Source organism: Ischnura elegans, unplaced genomic scaffold, assembly GCF_921293095.1.
Source record: "Ischnura elegans unplaced genomic scaffold, ioIscEleg1.1, whole genome shotgun sequence".
Taxonomy (NCBI): Eukaryota; Metazoa; Arthropoda; class Insecta; order Odonata; family Coenagrionidae; genus Ischnura; species Ischnura elegans.
In genome coordinates, this window is record NW_025791669.1 from 67,380 (window position 1) to 83,557 (window position 16,178).

General features: G+C 40.3%; 1 long non-coding RNA gene across 1 annotated transcript in view; it reads left to right on the forward strand.

The window, feature by feature from the left end:
- Positions 1 to 15,902, forward strand: part of LOC124173374 — a 72,319-nt gene extending 56,417 nt beyond the window's left edge. The window contains exon 5 of the long non-coding RNA XR_006868534.1: positions 15,793 to 15,902. This is a non-coding gene — a long non-coding RNA (uncharacterized LOC124173374). The remainder of the gene's footprint in view (positions 1 to 15,792) is intronic.
- Positions 15,903 to 16,178: the final 276 nt, after the last annotated feature.

Below are 16,178 nucleotides of genomic sequence, written 5' to 3' on the forward strand. Positions count from 1 at the left end.
GATGTTATCGATAATAATTGACGATAAGTGATGATATTTTCATGTCCCTTATCAGCAAGGTTGAGGGCAGAGTAAAACGCCAGGATACAAACGTGAGGCAGTTTATTCCCGCGACGAAAATGTTATTAATAAATGATGGACATTGTGGTTAAGAAAATGTTATGAATAGTGCTGTAAGCATGCATTTAAATCACATTTTTTCTCTCATAATCTAGCAGTTGGTAACATAAGGTCCTGTCGCGTTTTTTTTAAATTTGTAGTTAATCTGCGGCCGATTATTGTTACGTGATCAATATTTCTACCTAAAATGGCGTATCAACAGACCGTGAATTTGAGGACATTCAGACCCTGAAAACCGGGAAAAAACTGTGAATTTTATAATGTAGTGAGAGTGGGAACCCTGCTTGCAACCTTGCCCCGAACTAGACCCTCCTAACTGTCACCAAACAACTTTTGGCACCCGGACTTTCGGTTTATCAACCTACAAACTAGGTCACGGAATGCATCTAGTTCGTATATCGATGACTTACTGTACTCAGGAAGAATGAACCATCAATTGCGTCATGCCACATTCTTCTATTGAGAAATTGAAACGAATTTTCTTGCTTTCATATATTTTCACGTAATTTAATCGCGGATATTATATTGCAAATAAAGACAGGGTTCCCACTCAACCGTGAAAACCTTAAAACTGTGAATAAGCCGTGAATTTCTTCTTCCGTGAAAAAACCTGGAAAAAGCCGTGAATTTCATCATAAAACCTTAAAAATCTCTCAAACTTGATTGAAGAACAACGATAGACTGGTCAAAAGAAAAATAAACGATATTTCAATCATGTTTCAAGGTCATTCACGTGTAGGCAATGTCCACACATTTATCTGCACACGTGTATTCGAAAGCGAAACTATTAATTGGTCCGTGTGTGCCATGACAGCACATTGACCTTAAGCCTGCGGTTGGAAGACATTAATCCTGGCAAAAAATCAGGCACCTCTTCACTTCTCTGCCACCCTGCTCTCTTCATTTTCCCACTCACACCCTTTAGCTGGACATGAATTTTGCAATTTTGCTAACTATGGGGGTCATCATGAGAGATAGCACTTTCATTGCTGCGTTTTCATTCAAGGCATCTGTCACGTTTGTTACATTTTTAGTTAACATGCGGCCGATGATTGTTACTTGATCAATATTTCTGCCTAAAATGCCTTATCTATAAACCGTGAATTTGATGACATTTAGACCGTGGAAACCGGGAAAAAACCGTGAATTTTATAATTTAGTTAGAGTGGGAACCCTGAAAGAAATGAAACTTTGTAAGGTTTACTGTTATTTAATTATGGGCACGACCCGGGTTTCGTAACTTGGTTACATCGTCAGATGACTTATCTTGCATGCATCATACATTTATACACAAAGTACACAAGTAACAGTGAGGACATCTATCGGAAAGTAAAAGGACTGGTTGAAAGGGCGGGGATGAGGGTTAAACACGGAATGGAATAGGGAGAGGGGGGGGGGGTAAGGGGGAAAGGGGCAGCCTTGATTTGGGACGAGGATTTTTCCTGTGAGGGTAGGTATCTGACCAGCCAGGGGAGGGCGGGGTTAAAGTGGGTGAGGAGACGAGAGCTAAAGAAGGTGGCGGTGTTGGGGAAGAAAGAGAGGAATAGCGGGGTACATTGAGTTTTCTAGATCAAAATAGTCTATGGAAGGTCGTTGAGTCCGGCTGTGGAAGGTGCTGGTATGGGTTAATGATTTCCCCGAAGGACATGGGTCACTGGGGAAATTTTTAGTGAAAGCACTGCGTAGTATTCGTTCTTGGAAATAAAAACGGCACACAGGTGGATAGGCACTTGAAATTTAAAGGTCACTATATTATATGCTATTTTTTTTACGATTCACAAAAGAAACGTTCATATGAACTTCGTGCGAAAATTCCACAGATTGTGCATTGCGGGTGACTCCCGTAAAGTTATCACCGTGGCTAGTCCTGGTAGACTTAAATTCATATGAACTTCGTTATTATGAACCTGTGCTTTTTCGGTCCTGTGAACTTTACAACAACGAGAGTCTTCTGTATTGATGAATAATCATCTCCTTAGTCTTCTGAGTGTTCCACTTGGCTTGATTGAAGCTGCATAGTTTTTTTTAAAGTTGCAGTTAATCTGCGGCCGATTATTGTTACGTGATCAATATTTCTACCTAAAATGGCATATCAACAGGCCGTGAATTTGACAACATTCAGACCGTGAAAACCAGGAATATCTCTTGGGAAGGTTCATGCTATGTGCCTTACTTGTTTTGCCTTAAAATTTTCCACAGCTGCAATTCTATTGCAATACCCCTGCGAGAGCTTTTAAACAAAATTGTTCGTCAGAAGGACAAGCATCGTAGAGCAACGGCGGCTGCGAAGAGAGGATCGGAACTCTTTCTACTCCCTCTTATGCCGCTATTACCGCCGCAGTTATCAAAATTTCCTCTTTCAATTGATACTCGGCAATTTTATAAGGGGTCATTGCCCACTTTAAAAAGTGGTCAGGGAGAGTGCGAATGACAACCTTGGATGATTCAGACCTCAAATCTTCCTCTCACCTACGGAATGGGTTACTGAAAATCATCTAGTTCTGAAAGAGGAAATTTCAATAACTGTCGAAATTCCAGGCATACGTCTGCAACACCGCATGATAGAATAAAAAAATGCGGCCAAATTTTTTTTCTGTATAGCTTAAATCCTCTAAATAGGGGTGTGCCTCTTACACGTGTGCACCTCTTATACACGCTTATACGGTATTTCACCCACATGTCACATGAAATGGAGTGTACACTCATTGCGATGTCTGTGAACAAAGCTGACATTTTTGACATTGAAACTAGGTTGAGTGGATTGGTCAACAGGGAAGAGGTTGGGGGAAAGAAGTTCTCTTCTCTATTGACCAATCCACTCAACCTAGCTACCTTCCTGCCTCCCTCTCCTAGCCTGGTATAAAAGGATGTGATGGACCTCTGTAGAGTTCACCTGATGATGTCGTATAACATTGAAACCATGGTCGTAAATTTGTGAATAAATATTAATGTGAAAGCACAAAGTTCTTCTTTTTAATGTTAATTATGAATCGCTTTCACCAAGTTACGCCTCAAACAATCAATTTTAATTGAATAAACATTACTTATGGAATATTGTAAACATAAATAAAAACCCCTCAGAAATCCATACATTTCACCATTTAAGACTATTTATCATTAAAAAAATTCTGGGGGAGAGCACCCACAGCTCCCGTTTACCCTGGTGGGTATTACACATCCCCTAGGCTCCCCAGTGTTAGACGTACCTAAAACCCCAGTAGCCTTAATTCCTAGCTGCGTGCTTGACAGGTATTACAACTAAATTCTTCATTTTGTTTAACTTAACTATTCATCTGAGGACATCCACTTTATTTGTATAAAAAAATTCTTCTTCATTCTTGCCTACTTCCCTGGCAGGTTTTAATTCCTGGAAACAATCTTATAATAGTGGATGATTTTTCGGTGCTTGAATTAATTCACCTTGTCTTATTGTGATTAAACTGTTACATACTTTAAGCATTCTGCCGACTTCAATCCCGCAGTATTCTCTTTTACAGGATCAGGCTGTTTATTCTGTTGATCCTTAATTTAATGATTTTCCATCCCATGCTTTCTATAATAGCATCAAAACTATCCAATAGGGTAGTTTCCTTCATAAAAGAAAATTAAACACATTGATTGCGATTCCTTACCCAACATTAGTTCATTCATAATATAAAAATTATTTGGTTTTAGAAATCCCAGTTTAGACGAATGTTAATGGTCAATTTTAACCTAATTTGGAAAAGGCCAGAGTGGCGCCCATGCAATGCCACTCCACGTGACATCACAGGGACCTAGTGTCTATGCAAGTAGGTAGGAGTTTTACATCGTCTGAGATTACCAATGCATGCATGAGGCACAGAGCTCAGGGAAACATGTCTTAATAATCGGCTTCTAAAGCAGCCTAAGGTCGGAGAGTCCACCGTCCACCAGCCCGTGCCTCTGTTGTTTTTTTCTTTTTTTTGTTTCCAAAATCACACAGGCCATAAATCATTGTCCTCTAAGGAAAATATCAAATTATACGAGAATAATTGAAGCGTATTTCATCCCTACCCCGTCTCACCAACTGACCTTTTTTGTCCTTCCTACTTAAATTCTCCATTTCTAGACGACAAACGCTAGGTGAGTGACTTTCTGGGCCCGAAGATGTCTCGATAGCTTCGACAATTAGATGACATGCGCGAGATTTAAAAAAGAATTAGACCAAACGTGATGCATTCCTGAATATATATCTGTTTATTTTTCAGCTCTCATTGGTTGCCACTAAGTTCAGTAAGTCCTCGTTCTACGTCACCCCGTTTAACGTCATTTCGCGATAACGTCACCAAAATTTTGAGACCGTCATTCGTTTATCTTCGCACCTATTTATTCGTTATTCGCACCTATGCTTCACGATAACGTCAAGTCATTTAAATTTCGCGCAAAAAAAGATGCGAAATGGCGGGCGTTTCAGGTTGTTCGTTTTGTGGGCGGTAATACAGTCAGTCTAAGCAAAGTGTAAAACGGTGTTTTTACTCTTAATTGCGATTACGGTTTTAGCAAAAATTTCTGCTAAATGAATTCTTGTGTAGGTGCGCAAGGTTTTACTTGACATAATGGTTTTCAGGAACCTAAAAAGTGATTTCAAGGCATTTTTCTGTGTAGAACTCGGAGTTTTTGTTGTCACTTTTTCGCTGAGTTCACAATAATTTTGGTTCCTGTAACTGCGACGATGTTTCAGCGATGATGATGCCTAGGCGACGCTCACCCGGGCGACCACTATAGCGAAGCCGAAAAGCAAATGCTGGAAGATACAAAAATGGAGATGGATTTACGTCACTGCTGCTATTGACGTCGATGAAGACAGGAACTCGTATTTATGCGATAGTTTGGCATTCCCACCGTAAAAAATGCCCCAGATATGATACGCTAACATCTTTTTCGCGCAGGAATTGTGAGATCTAGAAGCCGATATTCACTTTTTATATTGTTTCTTATGGGATCTTATGCTTTGATTAATGTCATTTCGTTTATCGTCACATTTTTCAGGAACGGTAAGTGACGTTAAACGAGGACTCACTGTTTTCTGTTTACAATTAGACTATACTAATATGCAACATTGCCCAAACAGCACAATTTTCAAAGAAACAAGCACAGCATTAACCTGTCAAACAAGTAGAGATGGATTGGAAACGCCAACTGCATATGTCACAAAGCACGCCCAGCTTCGCTTTGAAGTCAACGACATCACTGAGGCAAGATCTGACTTGTTCATCCTGGACTCCTTCATTTGTAGCTTCGTTGCTTGAAATATGGAGGGAGCATTCTGCTTCCCCTCCACCTCTCCTTTACACGCTTCTGCTGCCCACCCCTTCCTCATGCTGAGCGGTCTAGCACCTCGTCGCTATTGACGTTAATGCTGTTTTTTTATATACTGTAAATTGTGTTGCTGATCGTGCAGTTGCAATTGAATTTAATGATATATTGATAAAATGTCTTTCATGGTGTAGAAACATTTCTATTGAGATATAGAGAACCAATGTGTGCACTGTGGCGGGAAATTATTGCGAGGAAGTGCTAAATCCACCTCACCATACTAAAGCATTTTTGGGTGATACAGATATTGGTATGCGATGAGAAAGTGACAAGATTCGGGGGAAACGTGCGTGAGGAAAATTTGAATTCAGTTGATGCCAGTGGGGTAGCCAGGAACTTCGTTAGGGGATCCAAAACCAGGGGGGAAATTTTTTAAACAATAGGGTACCAAGGGGAGGGTTTCAAACTAATTTTAACACCCTTCACAATCGAAAAAAACTTCATTTTTCAAAGAAACCTATTGTAAATTCATGATTTTTCAATGTTTTGTTTCCTTTCATGAAGGGAAGTAATTGTGTTTTTATATTTCAGGGGGTCAAGACCCCCCGGACTTCCCCCTCATTCTATGCCATTGGTTTGAGGTTAATCCGAAGATTTTACCTATTTTCATTTCCAAACCCAAGCGTTACACTTTAGGTCCTGAGCATGTAAAGAGGTTTTTTAAAAACAACTTGAAAGCCTATAAAGATGAATTTTAATTTATATAAATATTAAAATGTGCATGAAAATCTAAAAAGCATTCCATTGATTGTATTTACCCAGAGTTAACTTGAATAATTACCTTGTTAAATAGCAGGAATTTGAAAATTCATTTGGATCCGAAAATATCCGATCCAAAAGATCCATCTCCAAAAAAAAGACTCCGTCTCCGTCTGGCGAAAAATCTAACTCTTTGTCACTCCCTACACACCTGCTCCCTCCGTTTTCCCACAAACAACCGTTAGCCGGCCTTGAATTTTGCTAACAATTAGTAGGTGACGTCATAAGAGATGGCACTTTCATTGCAGCGTTTGCTTTCAGAGCGTCTGCGGCGTTTGATAAATTTTTAGTTAACGTGCGGGCGGTGATTTGAACGTCATCAATATTTCTGCCTAAAATGGCCTATCAACAGAACGGGAATTTGACGACATTTTGACCGTGAAAACCTGGAAAAAAACGTGAATTTTATAATTTAGTTTGTAATAATATAATTTAGTTTGAGTGGGAACCCTGTCTTAGGTCTCTGTATTCTTATGGACAAAATATTATGGGCCAAGATCACCAAGATACCAAGATCCGTTACTCTAACATGCTCTCCGAGATACAGTGGAAGCCCAATTTTGCGAGTACGGGATTTTACAAGAATCGCATTTTTGCGAGTGATAGTCTTTGTACCGCCAAATGGCCTACGTTTAACATGTAAAATAAATCGGATTTAGCGAGGTCAAAAAGTTCCTTCCACTGTGTACGCTCGGTTTTACAACAGATATTTCTTGAGGACAATGCACGGCTGAGCAAGCATCGGCTTTTATGCTTTGTGTTATCTGTTTATTAAACTAAAAATATAAGATGCGTGTCAGATCTAGAACACCTAAAGCCAGTTTTGTCCAAGCCATGGTCCTTATATACTGGTTGCTAATATCCCAACATATTCCGGCTCGGGAGTGTTCCCTGAGATTCCGTTTTCACCCCTCAAACCCCTCACACGCCTCTCCTCAAACACAACTCTGGGCACAGTGCGCTGTCACTAGGGGAAATATGGAGCTAACTGTGCTTTCGAAAGCATATACTGCCGCTGACAGCACAGTTAGTTCCATATTTCCCCTAGTGACAGCGCACTGTGCCCAGAGTTGTTTGAGGGGAGGCGTTTGAAGGGTGAAAGCAGAATCTCAGGCAACAATCCCGAGCCGGAGATTAGCAACCAGTATATTGTAAGGGGTGCAAGTTCTTGCCCTTGGTGTCGGGAAGCGAATAATCACACACAAGCATTTGAAGTTTTTAACCCAAAGTTTATTTCCTTTTAAAATCCCAGTTTCCCAATCAATTCAATAAATATACATAAAGTAATAATGAATTTGTGCATCTAGAATAGCCAAAATTTAGAATATTACCAATGTCTCGGGAAGAAGAGGAGCTGCTGGTGATGGCACGGGTGGATACCGAGGCGCTTCGGTCCCACGAGCCATACGGCCCACGCTTCGACTGCAACTGATGGCTACATTGCTGACTGACCACTGACGAGTGCCCAGTGACTGAGTATGAGTTACTGAGTGAGTCCGTGAGGGCGTCCTGAGTGCGTGAGTGCCTGAGTGCCAATAGCATCTCCACCGTGCCATTATATAGGGAAGTGGAACCAGGATGTTTTCGTCCAAGAGGAAGGGGAGAGGAAGATTAGGCGTTCTTGAAAGTGAAAAGGTGCAAATCCCGAGGCATAGTTTGTCATAGCTGGCTATTCTTAGACGTCACACAACAACATATTTTGGAAATGGAAATCTTCCATTTCCGGATCACTACAATATAAGGGCCATGGTCCAAGCATTTTAGTGATTTACGGCCTTGAGTACGCTCAATGCGCTCCCATTTTACATTCCTCTCATGTTACGCCCAGCTATCAATGGGAGGGGAATGGGAGAAAGAAGACAGCTGAAGAGGGAGTTACTTCCCCATCCTCTTTGGCTGGCTTCTTCGCTATAATACTATAGGCTTCGTCTTAAGCATGGGAACTTACATTGTAGTGAAACCACCTCCATCTTTTCCCATGTCAGGTTTGGAAGCTGAAAGCGCATTGTTGTAGTTAGATTTGCACCCTTACATTGACTTTCGACTTATGGAAAGCTAGAGCAACGTTACATGTCGCTGCATGATGTCCGGCGATGTATATTGCGATGTTTCATTTATGTATAGGAATGTAGTTCGATGAAAACATCATCAGCTATTGCCACATAGGATAATCACAATTTCCGTATTTCTCCGAATATAGTCACCCTCTGAATGTAGTCCCCCCCCCTAATTTTGAGGCTTCAGTTTCGGGAAAAGTTAAATAAATGCGTTTGAATATAGTCCCCCCCTTTACTTTTACCTTGGGCATTTTTGGAAAAAAAGAGAAGACTGTATTCAGACATATACGGTATTACCAAGATGGTAGAATAACAATCAAGCATAGGTTAGGGAGCGAGGAGCTCAGAAATCAATTGTAAACAATTTTTTTTTTCAGCAGAATTACTCTGCTGATAGCAGAAATCCAAAAAACCCTTAGACTACAGTATCTATTGCTGCCCCAACAACGGATTTCACTCGAGAACGAATTGTCTAAACAAATGAAGGCTGAAATAATTAGACTGTTTCAAATTTATTATGGTGAATTTTAATCTCAAGTCCTTCGTATTTATCTTCAATAATAATCAGAAACCCTTGAGAAAAAAATGTGAGATGTTGATATCTATGACGCGAGGCTAAAGGTATCAAAATGACACGAAACGAAACCGACAGCAACCAAAACAGGTTTCTCACGGTTCAACCGGCTTATCAGAGCAACAGAGTCCAAAGATTAGTAGAGGACCGGTAGAGACTGCCTTAAAGCTTCAACGCCATGCGCTTCCGGTAAAGTTACAGAATGAAAAGGAATCAAAGATTGTTCTCCGAGATTAAGACTAATGTGTATGAATTCATGAAATAATTATTTAATTTTAGCTTTATTATTTGTGTCACATATGTTTTAATAGAGTCTCACCGTTAAATTTAAGACTTTGTCACAACATCACTATGTCCCCCCCTCAGCCAATCAACACGCTGACCCCACTGACCAATGAGAATAACACGTCGAAAAATCATCGATTGAACAAATAAAATCGACAGCGACCACATATCAATCTATAGTCGTCGAATCGACGAAGATTCGACGTAGATTCGATGATTCATTTCTCACTGGGTCCTCACACCCTCGCCTAGTCATACAAGGTTGTCACATGCATGTGGAGCTAATAAACAAGCCTGAAACACCAAAACAATCCCTTTCTTCGAATCACGAAAACCAGGGATTGCTCTTTTGGGTCCATCAAGGTCATCATCCCTTCCGGCTCCTTTCTTCGCAGAAGAATTTTGTTTATGTGCATGTAACGTGGGTGTTTCCCTTTCTTACCTGGCAACCTTACCCCCTACCCGGAACAATTATCTGCGGCCAGACTGTATAGTGGGGTGAACTCAATGCCCCCGATCCTTTAAGCACGATCCAAGGCAGAGGGCTGATGGGGCCTCAGCATTCAGCAGAAGAGAGCGATTTTCAACCACTTCTACCATCCCTTCGACTTCAAGCACCCAATCATACGGCAAGGGAGAGTTGGGATGTGCGTGGAGGGGCGGAGTGTACTCAGTCTCAGGGGCGTGGAAGTATTGGGTGGTTTGAACGAGTGCATCATTATGGGGAAACATAAATATTTGGGCATTAAAATTATAGACGAGTGCGAAAGTAGCTGGACTTGAAAGACTGATATCCGGAGGCGTGTCGGTATCTCGTAATTTACGTAATTCATAGTTCATATTAAAGAAATATACAATTTGTGCTGTAGTGACCGAACAAGGAAGAGTTAGCAGCCAAAAATATTTGTGGCAAGGGGAACATCCACAAATGGAATCTGCACTATTCAAGTGGCGTTGTCAATAAAGGTCTGCAGGACAGCCCATAAACGGTGTGATGTTGAAGACAAAAGCTGAATATATTTCCAATGAAGAGAAGTGTCTTTCCAAGATATATCTTCGACCACCGAGTAATGACGTATTTCAGCGAATCTTTTGGCCAATTTTCTCAACTGACTGATGTATTGGTTAAACTTTCGAAAACTCGACAAAACTGATATTGTCGGCATGATGTACAGTGGAACTTGGTTAGTACGTTCCTCCTTAGTACGTTTTCCTCCTTAGTACGGCGATTTCCCTCGGTCCCGGTACCATCCGAACAAAATACAGGTAAAAGAATTTGGTTAGTACGTTTGAAAAAATTGCGCTTTCCTGGTTAGTACGCTCAATTGCTTGCCGTGACGCAACCCGCAATTCGTTCTCTAGTGTCTTCTTAAGGGTCGCAAACGTCTGAATTCATGATTTAATTTATTATTATTAGCCATTAACATTCTTCCATTCATTCCACATCTCTTTCTTCTACCGTAATTTATCCAAATGCATTTCTGAATTCTTGTGACGTGCTGAATAATAAAATGCGGCCATTTTTCGGGAATGTCTGACTATGAAAGACTACAGCCAATAAGAAGCCCCAATTTTCCCCACCCAGAGCTCCTCACCTTCTGTTGCCTTTGGAGCGCTTGGGAGTGCCCACTGCTGCGCACGAAGTTCGAGTGGGAATTTGTTGCTATTGCACGAGTTATCATGATGAAGAAATGAGTCTTAACGGTATTAGACAATTCCCACATTATCTAAAGCAGTACTTCTCCATAAACTCGACGTCGTACGTATTTACTTGACTACTGTTGCGGGAGCAGACGATCCTCTGGATCTCCACGCGAAGCTTAGCTTAAAAATACTTGATCTCGGAACGAAAGCAGACGACATTAGACAAATTTTGAGTGTAAATTTCAACTGTTTAATATAAAATTTTCTTGTAATTACGTCGTAATCTAATAATCTTGCGTGTCATCAGTCGATATATCGATCGATTTTACAATCGAAATGGTATCATTCCAGAAGCGAATGTCTACGGCTGTTGCCGTAATTTGAAAGTCAATATAATTTTGCCCAATTTTTATGATGTTTAAAAAACCAGTTGACTTACTCCGGGTTGTTGTTATATTCTCCGAGTACGCTGTGAGAAAGAAAAATGACTTGTCTTCGCTTGTCTGAGCTTCACTCGTCCTCGTTCTGTAAATATATATAAATCACGGGAGATAGACGCGGTAATCATGAAATCGTCTCCGGGATGTCCATGAAAAATTGCTATTTTTATTCAGAAAAGGGTTTGTTTTTCATGGTAGCGCTCATTTTCTTGATTTTAAATGTGAAAAGAGTTCAGGTAGGCGATCCTATGAGAACTACCGATAGTAATTGTAATTATGACGACTTTTCCACAGATTGCAATAACCCGGACTGCTATTATTTACTTTCCTCGTTAGTACGTTTTCCTGGTCAGTACGTTCATTTTTCGTGGTCCCTTCAGAAACGTACTAACCAAGTTCCACTGTATTTGCAAAACTATCCAAAAACTTCCACTGCCCACCTAGCATATTGATTCGGACTAGTTATGCTGTTATTAGAGCATTCGTCAGCGATAAAAAATACAAGAATGGGAATAAAATCACCGAAACTGGGTAATTAATTTTTCATTGAATTTAAAATCCCCCGTTTCTTTCTTAAAATATGTTGATACTCAACTAGATTGTGCCTGATAATGACTCTTACTTCGTTAAATACCGCAGAAGAAAAAGAAAATTGTAAATACGAACGATAATGAGACTTGGGTGGATTTATTCAAAACCTTAGGATAGAATGAGCGCTCGGTTTTGCGAGTAATTTCCGAGGGATTATGAGCACTCGTAAAACAAGTGCTCCCCTCCCACTCCCCTCTCTTTTCCATCCCCGTCAATTTTCTCCTACAGTGACAACCTTTAAATTTTCAAGTGCCTATTCACCTGTGTGCCGTTAAAATTTCCATTATGCAGTGCTTTTACCAAAATTCCCCTAGTGACCCATGTCCTTCGGGGAAATCATTAACCCATACCAGCACCATCCACAGCCGGACTCAAGGACCTTCCATAGACTATTGTGATTTAGGAAACTGAATGTACCCTGCTAATCCTCTCTTCTTCCCCAACACCGCCACCTTCTTTAGCTCTCGTCTCCTCACCCACTTTAACCCCGCCCTCCCCTCGCTGGTCAGATACCTACCCTCACAGGAAAAACCCTCGTCCCAAATCAAGGCTGCCCCTTTCCCCCTTACCTCCCCCCCTCTCCCTATTCCATTCCGTGTTTAACCCTCATCCCCGCCCTTTCAACCAGTCCTTTTACTTTCCGATAGATGTCCTCACTGTCACTTGTGTACTTTCTGTATAAATATTCATGGTGAAACAAAAACACAGTACTACAGTGAAACCTCGATATAACGACACCCCACGGTGCACTAATAAACACTCGCTATAGCGAATTGTCGCTTTACCGGAGGTGGAGCAAATAATAGCCAATATACCTGTTGCAAACAGATATACAGGAACAGGAGTGGTGCGGCGACAGATAAACATCTATCCGATAAACGTAAGCATAAATCCAGACGAAAGGCGATGTTTTTTTGCATCACTAAATTTCTTTACTCAAATAACGACTAACTATTCAAACAATTTATAAGCGCCGCACCGAATAAAAATCATGCAAAGCATTGTTTCGTCAATCATTATATTTATCGAACGACAGTTTACCACATAAATTTGAGACTGAGCACTCCATTAACTTCATTTCTAACAGATCGCTAGCAATTACAGAGGTAAAGGAGTCTTCATGATAGTCTTCCGGCGGTGAAACCCTCGCTATGGCGAGAGCCAACACCGACAGGGTCTCGTAAAAACGAATTTTTAACACTCTTATTATAGGGTCAATTGACGGTGCATCGGCTATCTCTCGTAATAGCGGGGGTCTCGCTATAGCCCGTACTCGCTTTAACGAGGTTCCACTGTATTCTACAAAATTTATTTAAGCTGTCTGCTACTTTGTTTCACCATGAATATTTCATCGTTCCACCAAGTAACGCCCAAATCAGTTGATTTTATTCTGTATAAATGTATGATGCATGCAAGATCAGTCACATGACGATGTAACCAAGTTACGAAACCCGGGTCGTGCCCATAATTAAATAACAGTGAACCTTACAAAGTTTTATTTCCTTACTTCCCTACTCTAAGGTCTGACATGCCTCAAATACATGGATTGCTAACATCTCCACTCAATGTTGTTTCTTTCTGCACCACTCGTTGAAGCAAAAACTTCCTCCAATCATCTTCCTCAAAACAGTCACTCCTCAATTCCAATTCATGAATCTCAAACCAGCCCCTATTTATTTTCACATTAAACAGGTTATTTCTTTCCATCCCGTGAAGAGAATCCCAACCTCGTTGCCAGAAAAGTGGGTCCAATGTCTTTGTCCATTACGTCAGATGATGGTTTTTTCCAAAAAAAAAAGAAACCTCTTCATTTATTTCAAATTACATGCGGTCCTACACTCGACTTTCGTACAATTCACACTTTCCTCTGTTATAAATTGATGCCTTTTACTTAACTTTCATACACTGAATTCGGGCTTTCGAACCTTTGTGAGTAATATTTTTTGAAATTCCTGCAGTGTTTACTGCGTATTCCAACATTTAACTGTTCCGTATATAAGTACATGTGGACAATACGTACGGGCATATACGATTGCAGGGTTGAATTTAATCGAGGGGTTTTTTCTTTTAGAGAGACATTGCTTGCTATTGGCTCCTATATCAAGAGAAGGAGAAAGCTGTAGTTCAGCCTTCAATGGAGAGATTTTTCATAAAAGTTGACTTGACGCCATCACTCGGCTTTCGATAAAATTAACGAATAAAAGTGCTTCTTTTTAATAGTGTTTTACAGTTTGAGTGCTGTTTCATTCATGTGCAACATTTAAACTTTCAGCAACGATATTGTACAAAATATCCAAATTCTGAATGTCTCTCTTTTTTTTTTATAACATGCAAAATGTACGCAATCCCGAGATACGCTGTGCTGAGATGTCACCTGCCAAGATTTTTTTGTGTAAAAATTTAAAGGTATCAAGAGTGCGAGCATCTTATAATAGGGTGGTTTCCTATTATATTTTTATTGCCTAAATCGAAAGATTGTTACTCCTGGAGTACGTATTTCTCGCATTTAGATTTTTAAATGGCAATATTTATTTTTTGCGATTAAATGAAAAGTGAAAATTCTCAAGCATGCGAAAACGCGATGTCGTTCTGGTTCCCACTGCCGCAAGTGAGGTGACCTTGGGGCGAGGCTTTGAGCGATGATACGACTCAGGATGCTAGCAGGTAGCAGAGTACCCCGCTAGATGGTAGTGCTTGGCTTAAATAAGGATTATTAAACCTTATCAAACGGACCTTATCTATATAGGACCTTATCAAACGAGGAAAACTTTCCGACCTAAGCCAGTTTTAATAGGTGATTATTAAGACATGTTTCCCTGAGCTCTGTGCCTCATGCATGCATTGGTAATCTAGACGATGTATACCTAACTCCTATCTACTCGTATAGAAACTAGGTCCCTGTGATGTCACGTGAGGAGGAATCGCATGGGCGCCAATCTGGCTTTATTTCAAATGAGGATAAAATTAAGCATTGCCATTCGTCTAAACCGGTATTTTTAAATTCAAATAATTTATATATTATAATTACACTAATGGTGGGTTACGAATCGCAATCAATGCCTTTTGTTTTCTTTGATGAAGGAAACTACCCTATTCCATTTTGCTATGCTACATGTTGTCTTTTTATTTATGATGGGCGTTATTAGTAGAATTTCAACTTAACACAAAAAGGAAGTTGCAATTGGTACCCACAACTGAGTTCTTTTTTTTTATTTTTTTTTTACTTTTTCTGAGTAATTCTGAAAGGCATTATATAATGTGAGGAATTTTATTATTTTATTATGAAGCATTAGTTAATTAAAATAAGATCTTTGCAGAAAATAAGGTTTTTGTATACATAATACATTCTTTTGGAACGCAACCCCTAATTAGTGGTAGATCAATGTTTTTACTTTCGTAGCACGCTTTCAGGAACGCAGTGTGTGCGAAAGTCGGTGACCGGCTGTATATTTTTTCCATGGTCTCATTCCCAGCTAGCACATTATAAAAGAATTAGAGTTTAGAGTCGCCACCTGAATAAAAGAATTAGAGTATAGCAGCTGCTGGCAATCACAAAATGATTCATTTCTCCCTGCAATACACCTGATAAACTCGTAGCATACGTGTGAATTTGCAAAGGAGTGCAGTGCAAAGTCACAATGATGCTGAAATTCTATGCAAAGTTTGCATTTGAGGTAATTCATCTAGAGAGAAAGGAAAAAAAGATTGGATGTTCTAGACGAATATTGTATAGTACAGTCTCATAAAATTTATTTATTAAATGGCTAACTTTTTGAAAACCATCCACGTCTCCTCAGCATTCCATTCTCAAATAAAGATAATACATCCCCAGACCGTTACCTTCCGTAAAAGTGTCCAATATCAGACACATCTCGACGGTGGCAACCTTGTGCCTCATTTACTTGGAGTGTACCTATAGTAGTGCTTTACACAGCCTGTGGGACAAGAAGTTTTATCTTTTGATAAGTGCTATTCAACTCTACAGCGGCAACTTCTGTGCAGCCAACGTGCCTTGCAGTGATGCCATGGCATCTTCTTCCGAAGACGATGACAACACATACACTGACGACAACGTCGAGCGTCTCTTCTCGCCGCCGTCAACTGATGGCATCGACACCGGTGCCTCATCCAGCGACAGAGCCAACCGTGTTCCGGACAAGTCAGTAAGTCACAGTGTGGCTCTCTCCCCTCCCCATGACAACGTAGTTCTTAACAGAAAGCTAGTGACGATTTCTGTACCAGAAAGAATAATATAATAACGCCCAAAAGCAGGCATAGGAGAACCAATTTGCTATCGAAATACCTAAAATCCACGCGCGGAGAAAGCTACCTTCCTCGGAGTCATTTTGGATCAACGAATGCAATGGAAGC